General features: G+C 43.9%; 1 long non-coding RNA gene across 1 annotated transcript; it reads right to left on the reverse strand.

The window, feature by feature from the left end:
- Window positions 1-8,165: 8,165 nt before the first annotated feature.
- Window positions 8,166-13,206, reverse strand: LOC141049268 (uncharacterized). The gene is made up of 2 exons (XR_012220306.1): window positions 12,608-13,206; window positions 8,166-9,827 (listed from the first exon to the last, which is right to left on the reverse strand). It is a non-coding gene; the product is annotated as an uncharacterized lncRNA (long non-coding RNA).
- Between the last annotated feature and the right edge of the window lie 3,404 nt (window positions 13,207-16,610).

The raw sequence follows: 16,610 nt of genomic DNA on the forward strand, positions 1-16,610 counted from the left end.
CATTGGTTAGACCAGTTTTTGCTTTGTCTCATCATCTAAGTGAGGCCCTAGAGGGCTGATACTGCAGGTTGAACCGATTGGGATGAGGGTTTCAATGGTTCTAGTTTTAACAGCAAAGTCCTAATGGCTGACGCTAATTCCCCTTCCTTACAACCGGAACCCCAAGAATTCCCCTTCCTTACAGCCATAATTTAAACTTGCGATAACGGAACTTGCGATGACCCTTGCAGCGATTTCAAGCTTAATTTTCCCCGTGACATAACCAACCGGCCAGAAGTAAAGGCTCTTGCCTCGTACGTTGGCTTCACCTGCCCGAACTGCAGGATCTGTCACACGATGAGAATGGCGAACACCAACAGGATGATCTGGAGTTGTGCGACGTCCGGCTGCTCCTGGAGGAATGTCTGTGTCCAACGGTTCTGCTGGGCCCACGCCCAGCAGAGCTTTGGAAACTGGATCGGGAGCGTGACTGTGAGGGAGCTGCCTGCATTACACGGCATCAGGAGTGACAGTACATGGAACTGTTTCTACTAGTGAGCTGTTAAGATTCATCAAAGAAACAGTTCTCAACTTCCTCACTAGCCTGGGGTTGTAGGAGAGATGCTGTAACCTTAATTAACCTGTGTAGCAGAAGGGGTTAAAGCTTCCTCAGCAGATGACGTGCTCCACTGATTGCTGGATGGCAGTAGAATGCTAGTGGTGTGTGAGCTGGAGAGTTCTTCAGTGTTCAGCAGCCTCCCTGCTGTTCCTGGACTCCACAAGCAGTGCACCCAGATTCCATCACCTCCTGCCTTTGAGCGTTTGAATCTGTTTTGCAGCTCCGCAGGCTTAGTGCGTCCAAGGGACCCGACAACCATCTCAAGGGTTCTATGGAAATCCACTGCCCCATGTAACAGGCTCATGTTGTCCCTAGCAGCCTATTGCCTATGACCACCGCTGTCACTTCACCACTAACTGAACTCACTTCTTCATGTTCCTGAAACGACCCAGAGATTCCCAAAGAGCCCTCCCACTATGGGCTGTCCTTACACTTAGCTCTCGCATATCGGTCTCTGTTCCACCGCTGCTTGCAAAAATTAACCTTTCACCTAGTTCTAGATAGTGACTTATTATGACTGTGAATTATTACTATAGCTTACAGGAAATGTTACAATTGTTATCACAAGTAAATATAACAGGAACAAAACGTTATTCACAGTCTATACCACAGCAGCGTTGATGTCATCAGGGGGGACACGGCAGCTGGTCCTTACAGACTAAAGGTACTGTCACACTTGGCGATCCCGACCAGCGATATGACCCGGTCAGGATCGCTGGTACATCGCTAAGTGGTCGCTAGTGAGCTGCCGCACAGGCAGATCTCACCAGCGACATCGCTGGGGTCGGGTGTCGCTACTTACCTGTCACACTAGGCGATCTTGACATCCTCCTGCCCGCGTCCACGCTCTTCGCGCGTCTCTCCACAGGAAGCCCAGCAGGAAGCTGACGACGAGAAACGGTCCAGCACGTTCTCGCGCGATCAGCGATAACCAGCGGGGGAGCGGTCGGAGGTAAGTATCAGACATTTAAGGGCCTGTCACACTAAGCGATATCGTAAGCTATATCGCTATAGCGTCACAAAAACCAGTGACGTTATAGCGATATTGCTAGCGATATCGCTTAGTGTGACAGGCCCATAAATGAATAGTCAGCTTCTGGGTAAAAGGGGCAGGTGAAGTCCAGAAGGTTGTCTAGGCCAAGGGAAAGTCTGGTGCTGATGGATACAATGGGGAAAAAAATATTTAGTCAGCCACCATTTGTGCAAGTTCTGCCACTTACAAAGATGAGATACCTGTAATTGACATCATAGGTAGACCACAACTATGAGAGTCAAAATGAGAAAACAAATCCAGAAAATCACCTTGTCTGATTTGGCAAGATTTATTTTTCAAACTATGGTAGAAAATAAGTATTTGGTCACCTAAAAACATGCAAGATTTCTGTCTCTCACAGACCTGTAACGTCTTTAAGAGGCTCCTCTGTAGTAATGGCACCTGTTTGAACTTGCATAAAAGACACCTGTCCACAACCTCAATCAGTCACACTCCAAACTCCACTATGGTAAAGACCAAAGAGCTGTCGAAGGAGACCAGAAACAAAATTAGCCCTGCACCAGGCTGGGAAGACTGAATCTGCAGTACGCAAGCAGCTAGGTGTGATGAAATCAACTGTGGGAGCAATAATAAGAAAATGGAAGACATGCAAGACCACTGATAATCTCCCTCGATCTGGGGCTCAGCGCAAAATCTCACCCCATGGGGTCAAAATGATCACAAGAACGTTGAGCAAAAATCCCAGAACTACACGGGGAACCTAGTGAATGACTACATAGAGCTGGGATCACCGTAACAAAGGCTACCATCAGTAACAGTACGCTGCCAGGGACTCAGATCCTGCAGTGCCAGACGTGTGCCCTTGATAAAGCCAGTACATGACCAGTCTCGTCTGAAGTTTGCTAGAGAGCATTTGGATTTTCCAGAAGAGTATTGAGAGAATGTCATATGGTCTGATGAAACCAAAGTAGAACTGTTTGGTAGAAACAAAACTCGTGTTTGGAGGAGACAATGTTGAGTTGCATCCAAAAAACACTATACCTACTGTGAAGCATGGGGGTGGCATCATCATGCTTTGAGGCTTTCTCTGCAAAAGGAACAGGATGACTGATCCATGTACATGAAAGAATGGGGCCATGTATCGTGAGATTTTGAGTGCAAACCTCCTTCCGTCAGCAAGGGCATTGAAGATGAAACATGGATGGGTCTTTCAGCATGATAATGATCCCAAGCACACTGCCAGGGCAACAAAGGAGTGGCTTCATAAGAAGCATATGAAGGTCCTGAAGTAGCCTAGCCAGTCTCCAGATCTCAACCCCATAGAAAACCTTTGGAGGGATTTGAAAGTCCATGTTGCCCAGCGACAGACCCAAAACATCAGTGCTCTAGAGGAGATCTGCATGGAGGAATGGGCCAACATACCACCAACAGTGTGTGCCAACCTTGTGAAGACTTACAGAAAGCGTTTCATAGAATAGAATCGTAGAGTTGGAAGGGACCTCCTGGGCCATCTGGTCCAACCCCCTGCTCAAAGCAGGATTCGCTAAATCATCCCAGTCAGATGTCTGTCCAGCCTCTGTTTGAAGACTTCCATTGAAGGAGAACTCACAACTTCTCGTGGAAGCCTGTTCCACTCATTGATCACTCTAACAGTCAAAAAGTTTTTTCTAATATCTAATCTGTGTCTCCTCCCATTCAGTTTCATCCCATTGCTTCATCTTTCCTTGTGCAAATGAGAATAAAGTTGATCCTTCTACAATGTGACAGCCCTTTAGATATTTGTAGACAGCTATTAAGTCTCCTCTCAGTCTTCTCTTTTGCAAACTAAACATTCCCAAATCCTGCAACCTTTCCTCATAAGACAGGGTTTGCAGACCGGTCACCATTCTGGTCGCTCTTTTCTGAACTTGCTCCAGTTTGTTGATGTCTTTTTTAAAATGTGGTGCCCAAAACTGGACACAATATTCCAGATGAGGTCTGACCAAAGAGGAGTAGAGGGAAATAATGACTTCACGTGATCTAGACTGTATGCTTCTGTTAATACATCCTAGAATTGCATTTGCCTTTTTTGCTGCTGCATCACACTGTTGACTCATATTCAGTCTGTGATCTATTAGTATACCCAAGTCTTTTTCACATGTGCTGTCACTTAGCCCTATTCCTCCCATTCTATATATGCTTTTTCCATTTTTATTGCCCAGATGTAGTACTTTGCATTTCTCCCTTTTAAAAAACATTCTGTTAGTTGCTGCCCACTTCTCCAGTTTATTTAAATCTTTTTGAATCCTCTCTCTCTCTTCTCTAGTATTAGCTATCCCTCCTAGCTTTGTGTCATCAGCAAATTTAATCAGTTTACCCTCAATTCCTTCATCTAAATCGTTGATAAAGATGTTGAACAATACAGGGCCCAGGACAGAGCCCTGAGGTACCCCACTTGAGACATTCTTCCAACTGGATGTGCAGCCATTTACGACCACTCTTTGGGTCCGATCACTAAGCCAGTTATGAATCCACCTAACAGTTGCCTTGTCCATTCCATACTTAATCATTTTTTCAATAAGGATTGTATGAGAGACTTTGTCAAATGCTTTGCTGAAGTCAAGATATACTATATCTACAGCATTTCCTTGATCCACCCAATCAGTGATACCGTCATAGAAGGAAATTAAGTTAGTCTGACATGACTTATTAGTTACAAACCCATGCTGACTCTGTTTAATCACTTCATTCTTATCCAGGTATTGACATACATGTTGTTTAATAATTTGTTCAAAGATCTTTCCTGGTATAGAAGTCAGACTCACCGGCCTATAGTTACCTGGGTCCACCTTCTTCCCCTTTTTGAAGATAGGAACAACATTTGCTCTTCTCCAGTCTTCTGGCACTTCTCCTGTTCTCCAAGAATTTTCAAAGATTATAGAGAGGGGTTCAAAAATTTCTTCTGCTATCTCCTTCAGTACTCTGGGGTGTAATTCATCTGGACCTGGAGACTTGAATTCATTTAGGTTAGCTAAGTGTTTCCTCACTATCTTTCTGTTTATAGATATCCTGGATTCTTCTATTCCCTTAATAGGACAGTGAATAACAGTTGATGTTACATTTCCTTTCTGAGAGAAAACAGATGCAAAATAGGAATTTAAAAGTTCAGCCTTCTCAACATCCTGTCTTACCATTTCATCATTTTCATCCTGTAAAAATCCTATAGCATCTTTGACTTTTCTTTTACTTTTGACATATCCCCAAAATCCTTTATTATTGCTTTTGACATCTCTTGCAAGCCTCAATTCATTTTCAGCTTTAGATAATCTGATTTGTGCCCTGCAGGTTCTGCAGACAGCATTATATTCTTCTTTAGATATGCCTCCCTCTTTCCATTTTATTAACATTTTTTTCTTCCTTTTTAGCATGTGCTTAAGTTCTGTGTTCATCCATCCTGGTTTCCTTAAATGCTTCCTATTCTTCCCTCTTTTCGGAATTGTTAACAACTGTGCTTTGAGAATTTCATTTTTCAAGATTTCCCATCCTTCCTGGACATTTTTGTCTTTAAGGATATCCAGCCATTGGATCCCTCCAATTCTCTTTCTGAATCCCTTAAAATCTGCCTTTCTGAAATCTAACCTTGATGTCTGAGTCTTCACAGGTCTTCCGCCTCTAGTTATCCAAAATTCTAAAATAGCATGGTCGCTACCTCCTAGGGTCCCAGCCACTTTTACCTCCTCAACCATTTCCTCCCTGTTTATAAGGATTAGATCCAAGGTAGCAGTTCCCCTTGTTTTCTCCCTTACCTTTTGGAAGATAAAGTTGTCAGCAAGAGAGGATAAGAATTTCCTTGACCTGTTAGTTTTGCCTGAGAGAGATTCCCAACAAATGTCTGGATAGTTGAAATCTCCCATGACAACTATGTCATATTTTTTGGAGAACTTGGCCATTTGATGCATAAAGAGTTCTTCCATATCTTCAGCTTGCACAGGCGGCCTGTAGTAAATGCCTACAATGGTGTCCTTTCCATTGTTCTGTCCTTGTATTCTTACCCAAACAGTTTCCACAGAACTCCCAGTCTCTGAAGCTTCAATCTCTGTGCAGATATACGCGTTTCGAACATACAATGCGACACCCCCTCCTCGTTTATCAAGTCTGTTTCTTGCAAATAAGTTGTATCCTTCTAGTCTTGTATTCCAATCATGTGTATTGTCCCACCAAGTTTCAGTGATTCCAATGACATCATATTTCTTTTCCTGTGTTAGTAGTTCCAATTCTCCTTGTTTGTTGCCCATGCTTTGTGCATTAGTATAGAAACATTTTAGTTTGTGATTGGTTTCTCTTTCTCCAATATTTTTATTAATTAGATTCTTTCGTCTTTGTTCTTCCTTTCCACTTCTAATAGCAGAGTTCTCAATAGCATTTGTCAGGTGTATGGCTTTTTCTGGTCTTTTGCTTCCCTTCCCATGTTGTTCTAGTTTAAAGCTCTCCTTACAAGTGTAGCAAGGCGACTTCCAAATACCTGCTTTCCAGTCTTCGTAAGGTGCACCCCATCTCTAGCAAGTAGTCCTTCGTATAAGTAGTTCACTCCGTGATCCAGAAATCCAAATCGTTGCTGACGGCACCATCGACGTAGCCAGTTGTTCACCTGCAGAATCTTATTCCACCTCCTTGTTCCATGGCCATCCACTGGGAGGATGGAAGAGAAGACCACCTGCGCTCCCAGTTCTTTCACTTTCTTGCCTAAGTCTTCAAAGTCTCTGCAGATGGTTTCCAGGTCGTTTCTTGCGGTGTCATTTGTCCCCACATGTAGTAGCAGGAATGGGTAGTCATCTGTAGGTCTGAAGAGTCCTGATATCCTGACAGACACATCTTTAATTTTTGCACCTGGAAGACAACACATTTCTCTTGAAGTTATATCCGGTCTGCAGATAGCGGCCTCAGTTCCTCTCAACAGGGAATCCCCCATGACCACCACTCTCCGTTTCTTCTTCACATTTTTCTTTCTCCATCCAGGAGGACTCTGAAGGCGTACAAGGTTGCTGCTTGTTGGCAAAGTCTTATCCTGATGTATTTCTTCATCGTTTTCCTGCGTGAGAGCCTGGTACTGGTTTCTGAGCAGTATGGGTGCTGACTGCCTCCTGATCCTCCTGCTTCTCTGGGTCACATGTCTCCATTCCTCTGTTTCTTCAGGTGCACTTCGAATTTCTTCTCTTTCTGTAACATGAAGAGATAATTCTGCTCTGTCCAAGAACTCTTCACCATCCTTAATGATCTTCAACGTAGCTAACCTCTCTTCGAGATTTTGCAACTTTTCCTCCAACAGGGACACAAGCTTGCATTTGTGGCATGTGAAGTTTGGCTTTTCCACTGGTAAATCTGTGAACATGTAGCAAGAAATGCAGCTCACCAAATGGCTCCTGGCCTCTTCCTCTGTCATTGCCAACCTCTGTCATTGCCAACAAAGGATATATATCAAAATATTCAGATGAACTTTTGTTAGAGCAAATACTTATTTTCCACCATAATTTGAAAAATAAATCTTGCTAAATCAGACAAGGTGACTTTCTGGATTTGTTTTCTCATTTTGGCTCTCATAGTTGTGGTCTACCTATTATGTCAAATACTGGCCTCTCTCATCTTTTTTAAGTGGAAGGACTGCACAATTGGTGGCTGACTAAATACTTTTTTTTTCCCCACGGTATATTCTGTACCACCATGCTGATATGAGGAAGAGTCCATAAAGGAGCAATGGGAGAGGCGGTGTAGGCCAGGACCCGCTCTCTCATACAAGCCAGAGCACATCCCGGCCACATCTACAGAGACATGCCGGCGCTAAGAAATACTAGCATCTTCCTTCCCTGGACCGACCGGGCCTGGGAATGACTTCTTTCTTCAACTGGTATGGCTGAAAGAGGTTCACCCGTCAGACAGGAAACCACCAGATGCATGGGAGAGCAAATGTGCCAACAAGGCTGAACCATTTTTACGGGACCTGAACTTGTGATCACAGGTTCTTCTATATTGTATATTCAGCAGTCTCCTATGAAGCCCTGCACCCTCAGCTGACATGTGAACCCAGTGACACCCTGTGATTGTCATCCTAATGCTCACATCACAGAGGGGGCCTTCTCTTATTAACCATTAGAAGCTGCAGGTACCTGTAGGAGGTTAGTTCCTTGACACTCGGTTCAAAGTATTTAAGCAAACTATTATGTCTGGCCTAGTTTGGGAGGGGGAACTGAGAGTTCGTGTCAAGGACAGTCAGCGCTGAGCAGTGACAGGACAGGGGCTGCTAGGGACAGCTCAAGCCCAGAACATCAGGGCAGTGGATTGCCAGAGAATCCAGCCGCACATGTACCCTTTCCCAGCCTGGGAACCTTGAAATAGATGTCAGGGCTTGGGACCATACTCCTTCTGCAAATTTGCAGGAGAAACTGGGCTCAAACCTTGAGAGGTGGAGTGAGAGAGAATCCAGATATACTGCTAGGAAAAAAAAATCCCCCTAGAACTAGAAAAAATAATAAAAAGGGATGGTCTACCTATATCGAGAACCAGGGTTGAAGTTGTGTTCATTTCCTGTGGGAAATACAATAACCTGTTGGGCTTTATCCTCAATACCTGCCTGTAAAAGCTGCCATTCACCAAGTAAAAGTTTGGTTGTTTTTATGAACCTTGTGTCTTCTGGATCAATTGCTGTCCTGGATCCAGAAGAGGGATTCCTGGAGTCAGAAGAGGCCTGCAGCCCTGAGGTTAGACGCCCCTCACACAGGGCAGTACACCGGGACTGGGTCACGAGTTGTCTTTAGGATGTCAAAGCGAGTGGGAACAGAAGCTCACCCACGACTACGTCTCCTGGCATCTTGCATATCTAAGACTTGAAACTCATAGCTGACTGCCACTGGTAATGACTGGGAAGCAGCTGGTGTATAACTCCCCATCACCCATAGTATGAAACAAGCTCTGCGTAGGAGCCGAGTAATGCCTTGTCGCATCCCTGCCACCAAGTGCCAGGGACAATGTTACCTCTGTACCCCCTGTTTGTATGCCCCTGGTTTTAGCTAAGTTGACATCTTTTACAGTATAGAAACAGTGGATCAAAGCATTTTTTATTGATTAACTAATTGACAGAAATTGTGACCGTGGCATAGTCTTACTGAGCAGGTTCATACCCAACAATGGCTGACAATTTTCTTGCTGTACACAAACAGTTATCAAATGGGGAACGGCTTAGCAGGGGGTTATGGAACATTAGTTGGGGGGGGGGGGTCTGAGTTATCTGATATTTTCATATCACAGCAGTAAAGAACTGGTTCTTTACCCAGACCAAGCTGGTAGGACCAGACATATATTTTCTTCTGAGGTTGCAGAGTGACAGCAATGGTCTCCTCAATTTCACTGGCTTCACTCCATGTTTCCTTCTCAGTGTTGACACAGGATCCACCATATTCAGCCATCAGGGAGAACTGACACTTGGCGATTTAACTTGTCAGATCACCGGTTTCTGCTGAGCATGTAGGGCACACCTTCCAGTTGTGCTCTATACTACACCTCTTCTTTTCATACCCAATCTTCTTGATGATGCCCTTTTTCACTCAATAGGGGTCTGTGAATCATTGTTGATGGTCTTGATGCATGACCATTCACCATAAGCCGACCCCTTGGAAACCCCTAAACCCCCTGGAAGGAAGGGGACGACGCTGGGATGGAGAAGGCCTCAGAGTTGTCATTTGTGTTGAAGTTAGTGCTTCGTAAGTATTGGATCCCCGACTTGTCATGAGGCTTCACAAAGTAATAGAAATCAGCAATACCGAAGTAGTAAAGTCCGTTCCTACAGTTGGGGTGCAGAGGAAATTCTGTGCTGTCTGTATCCTCACACATGTTCCTGGTTTTACAGTAGACGTCTCAGCCCAGATAGACGATATAGAAGTAATCAAAAGCCAACAGGTAGTAGTCTCCTCCTTGGCAGTTGGGGTGTAGGGGGTAGATGACGGCGTCTGCATCTGTGGTCAGGTTTGTCACACGACGATATTGATCTCCCTTTATTATGTAGAACAGGTCGTTTTTATAAACCAAGTAATGATCTCCCCTCTACAAGAAGGATGCAAGCTGAAGACCTCAAGATCTTCTCCACAGTGGAAGTTGGTCAATCATGTAGCAACCAAGATCTGAGCGGATAATAATATTTGTCCACACCACAGAAATCCACCCCCTTTGCCAGTTTCTTGGGGACAATTTTCCCACTCATGACTGATCCTGAAAGATAAAAGGAAAAAAAATAATGTAGGAGTTGTTAGTCTGCATGGAAAAAAAAACAAATCGAATAAACCTTCAATATATCAATAATTTTAGTAGAAAACTTCAAAACTGCTCGAGTTTACAAGCTCTGACAATAACCCTTTAAATGAAGGCTTTGTCTCAGGTCGAACAACCTCCGGTCTGGTGTCAATGCCAGAACTATAGATCACTTACTACCGTGCACCATATTCTTCCCTTTTCTGCATCTTGCTTCTACTACAAAGCTTCCTCCTCGGATCTCTGCTCCCAATACAATGTCACTTCTGTCGGATCTGCGGTTACATACAAAACTCCATCTTTGATATCATCCAGATGTTATCAGATGTGACCAGGTTCAGACCCCTCGAAAGATTGGGATTTTCACACCGACCACTGGGGCTTTTGTAGACCAAATATAAAGTCTTGCATCAATTGCGTTGATCCAGGGAGCTAGTCTGATTGCCGTATGTGGAGTCGGGAAGGAAATTTTTCCCCAATGTGAAGCTTACTGGGTTTTTTTTGCCTTCCTCTGGATCAACATGTTAGGGCAGGTTAGGATAGGATATGGGTTGAAGTAGATGGACTTAAAGTCTCCCTTCAACCTTAATAACTGTGTTACTATGTAATAACCTGCTGGCATCAAATGTAATAGCATAGAAAATAGGAGAGTCACTTGTAGAGAAGGATCTGGGTGTAGTCATAGATCAAATGTGCAGCTTTGCAACTTTACCATTGTCCCAATACCTACATTTAATATTATTGTGATGTAGCAGTAACAGCCATCTTTGGACACGGCCATCTCAGATACACCGGTTCAGCATCACTCCTGGTTGGCTTTTGGGCACACTAGCCAGGCAGCGTCAGATACCTGGGTGTAGCAGAACAATATCACAAATCTGTATCTGATGCCACCTAGGCCAATGTGCCCAGAAGTCAACCATGAGTGATGCTGACAGTACCTAAGGTTCTGATCTTGCAGTACCGCACACTGAGCCATTGTATCTAATCCATCATGGTGCCTTTGCCTTGTATGTAAGTGTTTGTAGGAGCCAAGTCATCAGGACTAGCGGTAATCAGTTTGATGAGGGAGCAATGATGTAAGATGTACCAAATCCATGACGCTGCATCGTACAGCCGCCATGTGCCACCACCAGAAAGGTCTCCAGTCAGATCGGCGGTCATTTCTGTTGTAGCTTACACCACTTGTGTATTAGGACTAATTTATCAGAGCGATCTCAACCTCCTGCCAAGCACCACCTCATCAGAAAAAAGACTGAAGCCATCAAGAGAATAAAGCTGCGTCCACACTGCAATGTTTAGTGGCCGCTGTCCGACAGCACACTTGTTAGTTGCCAGGCTGCCATTATTCTCCATGGCGCAGGTCCTGTTTATACATGATTATGTGCTGCCGAGGACGATGATCTGCAGCACAATATATCATTTCACCTGACGAGCGACCATTTTGCCTCTTCATCAGCAGGATGATCATCATGACACAGTCATTCCTAGGAACACTCGTCCCCTAAAACTGTAGAGGAAGTTTCTGCAACATTTCACTTGTAGGCCATGTTCACATGTTGTATTTTTTCAGTATGTAAAACCCGCTCTTGGCAGTAAGGCTGGGTTCACATTGCATTAGGTGCCATCCGTTTAACGGATCCATTACTATGTGACACTAACCCAATGTAACGGATCTGTTAACGCACCTATTGGCATCTATTATGGTAACAAATCCTAACATATGTCCAAATTGGCATGCGTTAGGCCGGTTTCACATTAGCGCTTTTTAAGCGCACGCACGGCCGGGGGTAGCTCCGCCCCCGAGCCGGCTCTCTGCCCGGCGTGCCCGCCCCTTGCTTGTAGCGCCGCCTACTAGCGGACAGCGGCGCCTGCGATCGGCGCACCCTATCTTTAGCATAGGGTGCGCAGATCGTGCGCAGGCCGTGCGCTAGTTGCGCTTTGACCTGCGCTGCGCACTTTTGACAGTGCGCCGTGCGCGCCAAAATCAAACTTTTCGGATTTTGGTGCGCACGGCGCACCGTCAAAAGTGCGCAGCGCAGGTCAAAGCGCAACTAGCGCACGGCCTGCGCACGATCTGCGCACCCTATGCTAAAGATAGGGTGCGCCGATCGCAGGCGCCGCTGTCCGCTAGTAGGCGGCGCTACAAGCAAGGGGCGGGCACGCCGGGCAGAGAGCCGGCTCGGGGGCGGAGCTACCCCCGGCCATGCGTGCGCTTAAAAAGCGCTAATGTGAAACCGGCCTTACCGATGATGCGTTACTTTGTGATGCACCTTCAAACACGGTCTACCGCGTTTTTGGGTGCGTTAGGTCTAACGCACAGTGAACGGACGCGTTTGCTGGGCAAAGACCTCTACTGCTAACGCATGTGTTAATTCAATTGGAGCGCCCCTAGGGCCGTGGGTTACTCGGAACCGGGCCAGTGTCTTGAAGGGATGTGTCCCGGCAGCAGGGACCCGGTCCATGGCCCTGAGTGTCCATGTAAAATAAGAGCTGATGGGTAATAAAGTCTATGTGTAGATAAGTTCGTGACGCCACCTGTGGTACTCGGAAATAAAGGTGTTAGCTGACGCTGCTTGTACAGACCGCTGGGGCTGGTGGTGATGCAGCAGAGTTGGTTCAGCTCTCCACAGTCAGAGCTTAACCCCAGGGCAGTGTAAGTGCAGGATAGTGGATAACTGTAGTGCAGGGCTGCGGGTGTGATCAATAACTGCAGACACAAGAGTTTCTGTTCCTTTTACCTTTTACTGAAGGCTTGAGATGCAGAGCGAAGCACTGGTACAGATGGAAATGGAGATCCAGCAGCCTGAAAGCAGATCAGGGTCCCCTGGACCAAGTGTTGTTGGAGGCCTCCTTTCTGCGCTAGTGTCTGAGGTCCCTGCAGCTTGAAGCTATACTCGGTCCTCTGTTCTCTACAGTCCTTAGTACTTGCCCTTATGGCAGGCAGATCGAGCCTCTTCCTCTGTGGCAGCTCCAGGCTCTCGTATGCTGCTGTGCCTCTGGGGTTTTGTGAGGCGAGGAGGCCTGCCAATCTCCTGCTCTCTGGATTTGGCTACTGAGACTGTCGTTCCCAGGCAGCCACGGACTCCAGTGTCCAGTATCCAGCGCACAGACCTGGGGTGAGCTTCCTCACAGCTCCACTTCCCCAGGCTTTCCTTAACTCTTTCTCCTTTCCTCTCTCTACTTTAGTCTGGGGAGCAGCTCCTTCATGCTTCCTGCTCCTTCTCACTCCCAGACTCAACTAACTAACTCCTCCCCCAGCCCAGAACTTGCTGGAAGCTCCCCTAAAACAGGGTTCAGAGCTCCCCCTTCTGGTCTGGAGTAGGGGAAGTGTTGTGTGTAGTGGTTACCTGATCAGGAACTCCTCTCTGCTTCCAGGCATATCATCACCCCCTCCAGGAGGGAGGCAATGCTACTGTGGCAACCGGACTCCTGGACTGCCACACAATCTGTCAAAAAAAGACAAAAAGGACATCAGCGTTAGCGCATACGTTAAACAGATGGCACTAACGCGATGTGAACCTAGCCTAAAGAAACTGCTGATGTGTCATTTGTGGTGGTATTTTTTTTAAATAAAAAAAACGTGAACATTGTCTTGAATTCAGACACAAACTGATAATTCAGCCCCTTAGTCTTCGGTAGCTGAGCTTTGATTGCTGCTGTTAACTCTTTAACTGCTGCTTTCAATTTCTACTTTGGACAATTGCAGCATTCAAATTGGTTGCCCTTTCTGTGAAGCTTACAGCTGTATACCGTAGTACTGATATATTGCACTATATAGAACCGAACAAGCTCAAGTATGTAAAGGGGACAAAAAAAAAACACTCAATGAAATGCTTAAACTACTCAGCATGGTTATAGACAAGCCTTAGGGTGTGTGCACACGTTGCGGAATCTGATGCAGAATTTTCCGCACCGATTTGTCTAAATCCGCAGGTCAAAAGACCTGCCATTTATCTGCGGATTTCCTGCGGATTAGCCTGCGGTTTTCCCCTGCGGTTTGACACCTGTCATGGAGTAGGTACCAAACCGCTGCGGAATCCACACAAAGAAGTGACATGCTGCGGATTTAAAACCGCAGAAAATCCGAGCGGAAAATTCCGCACCGTGGGCACTGCGGTTTTTATTTTACATAGAGTAAAAGGTTACTGTACAACGCAGCAGAAACTGCTGCGGATCCGCAGGGCCAATTCCGCAGCAGAATCCGCAACGTGTGCACACACCCTTAGACCACACGTCAGTCTCGTCTCCGTCATCTAAGATATTGTGTTGGCGTTCCGCTGCTCCTCATTGGCTGACCTCTGATTCGCTGTAAAGCTCATTTCAGGTCATTCCTAAACTCTGCGGCTGATTGGACGATCGGTGGGTGTGGTCTCGGTGCAGAAGTCTATTCTAATGAGATGTGGAGAGAAATGAGGGAGGAGCCTAGTGTGAAGACATTTGTTATATGCAAATGCAAACATCTGCAGAAAGCGATAAGCCCATGTGCACACGATCAGTATTTGGTCAGTATTTTACATCAATATTTGTAAGCCAAAACCAGGAGTGGGTGATAAATCCAGAAGTGGTGACGTGGTTTTATTCTACTTTTCCTCTGATTGTTCCTCTCCTGGTTTTGGCTTATAAATACTGATGTCAAAAACTGAACATGTGAGCGCGGCTTCGGTTCCTCCTCTCCTTTGACCTTGAACAATAACTTTTTTTTTTTCTTTTTCTCCTTACACAGCCGTATGATGACTTAATTTTCTGTGGGACGAGCTGTACTTTAGAGTTCATTTTACCGAACTATGTACTGAAAAACGAGGAAACAATTTCAATTCTGGTAAAATTGCAGATACAAAAAAACACAATTTCCCCATTGTTTTCAGGATTTTGTTTTTATAGGGTGCATTATGTTGTAAAAATGTCCTGGCAATAGGACTCTTCAAATCCGTATGATTACGACAATACCGAAAGTATATTTGTGTTTTTTTTTTTTTTATTTAAGCGTAAAAAAAAGTTTGAAAACAAGACTCTATATATATTTTAGTTCATTTTTTTTAAATTATTTTTATATATACATTATTTACACACACATATATATATATATATATATATATATATAATTTTTTTATTTTTTTTTTACATTTTCTGGGCCCCTTTTCACATTTTTTAAATTGCTGGAGCTTGTTTTTTGGTTTTTTTTCTGTGGTGAGCGAACATTTTTATGAATACCATTTTGTGGAGAATAAGACCAAGTTAGACCTGGTCCCTAATGGCTTAAGGTGGTCGCTCCATAAAACTGTATCTGTATTTCTCCCTCAATGGAGGATGGAAAAAAAAATGTAAATAAATAATGAGAATTACTGATTTTTTTTTTGTTCATCTGAACCTTCCACCTCCAAAAAATGACAATAAAGAGTGATCAAAAAAGCAAGACCCTGTTCACAATGAGTTTTTTTTCAGTAATTAAAAAATCATGAGTTTTGAAGTCAAAATCACTTCAGGAAATTCTACTTTTTTGAAGAGGTTTTTGGAGGAGTTTTTTTTTTTTTTTTTTGCTTTTCCTGAAGAAAGTTTGGAAGAATTTGTTTTCTGAAAAGTTTTTTTTTTTTTTTTTTTTTGCAGCTTCTCGATTTGACATTGCATAGTTTGGAGAGGTTTCCCTTCAGGATCCGTTTCAAAGAAGAGACATGCACTTCCTTTTATTTATTTTTTTCTTTAGCTGCAGGAGTTTTTAAAACCACTTTAGGAAAATAAACTAAACTCATCATATAAACAGCAAAGAGAATTTGCCATAAAAATAAATTGAAGCGATGTTGTATTTGTTTTCTTAGCAATTTTTCTGGAGGATTTTTATAGCATTTTCGATTACAAAAAAAGAACTCAGTGGGACATGATTAAAGCTCAGTGGAGCTCCCACGATGAGCTTTAATCATGTCTTACAGTTCCAGCAAAGTGAATCTTGCTTTGTAACAACATCACTATTATTTGTTAGCCATTAAAAGGTATCATACCCACAAGATTCCTATTTTGTTTCTCTCACTGAGAGCAAAGTGAATGTTACTTCTAGAAATCTCCTGCCGCTCTGCGTTTTTCCAATCTGCAACACATCAATTTCTCTTGCGATTCGCTGAGTTTTCTGCGCAGATTTTCCCCACAGACTCACATTAGATACGGAAAATCCATAGGTAAAAAACTCACATGTGTTTTTAGTGCATTTCCACAGCAGAAACAGATTAAAAAACGCATCTAATCCGCATCTAAGTATAGCAAAAAAGTTCAGTGAAATCAAAATACAAGAAAGTTTCAGAAACAAAGCAGCTATCTTTAAAGAATGACACAACAGACAAAAATAATAAAAACGCATGTTATAAAACTCAATGAAAAATGCAAGCAACCTAATTTAAATAATAAGTGGAGAAATTCTGCAACATCAAAAACTAAAAAAAAAAAAACCTCATTGTGGGAACGTAGCCTAGTAGATATCCGAAAATGAGAACAGTGAACGTTACATCTTGTCACTCAAAAACTAAAAAAAAAAAAAAAGTCTGACTCTCAGAATATGGTGACGCAAAGTCAATCGTTTTTTTCAGTGTATTTATTGTAAAAATAAAAACCAAGAATAAGGCACAGTTCACACATTCATTATTTGGTCAGTTTTTTTACATCAGTATTTGTAAGCCAAAGCCAAGAGTGGGGATAAATCCAGAAGTTGTGACGTGTTTCTATTATACTTTTCCACTGATTATTCCTCTCCTGATT

Source organism: Dendrobates tinctorius, unplaced genomic scaffold (assembly GCF_039654945.1).
Source record: "Dendrobates tinctorius isolate UK_male_01 unplaced genomic scaffold, ASM3965494v1 ptg000143l, whole genome shotgun sequence".
Classification (NCBI taxonomy): Eukaryota; Metazoa; Chordata; class Amphibia; order Anura; family Dendrobatidae; genus Dendrobates; species Dendrobates tinctorius.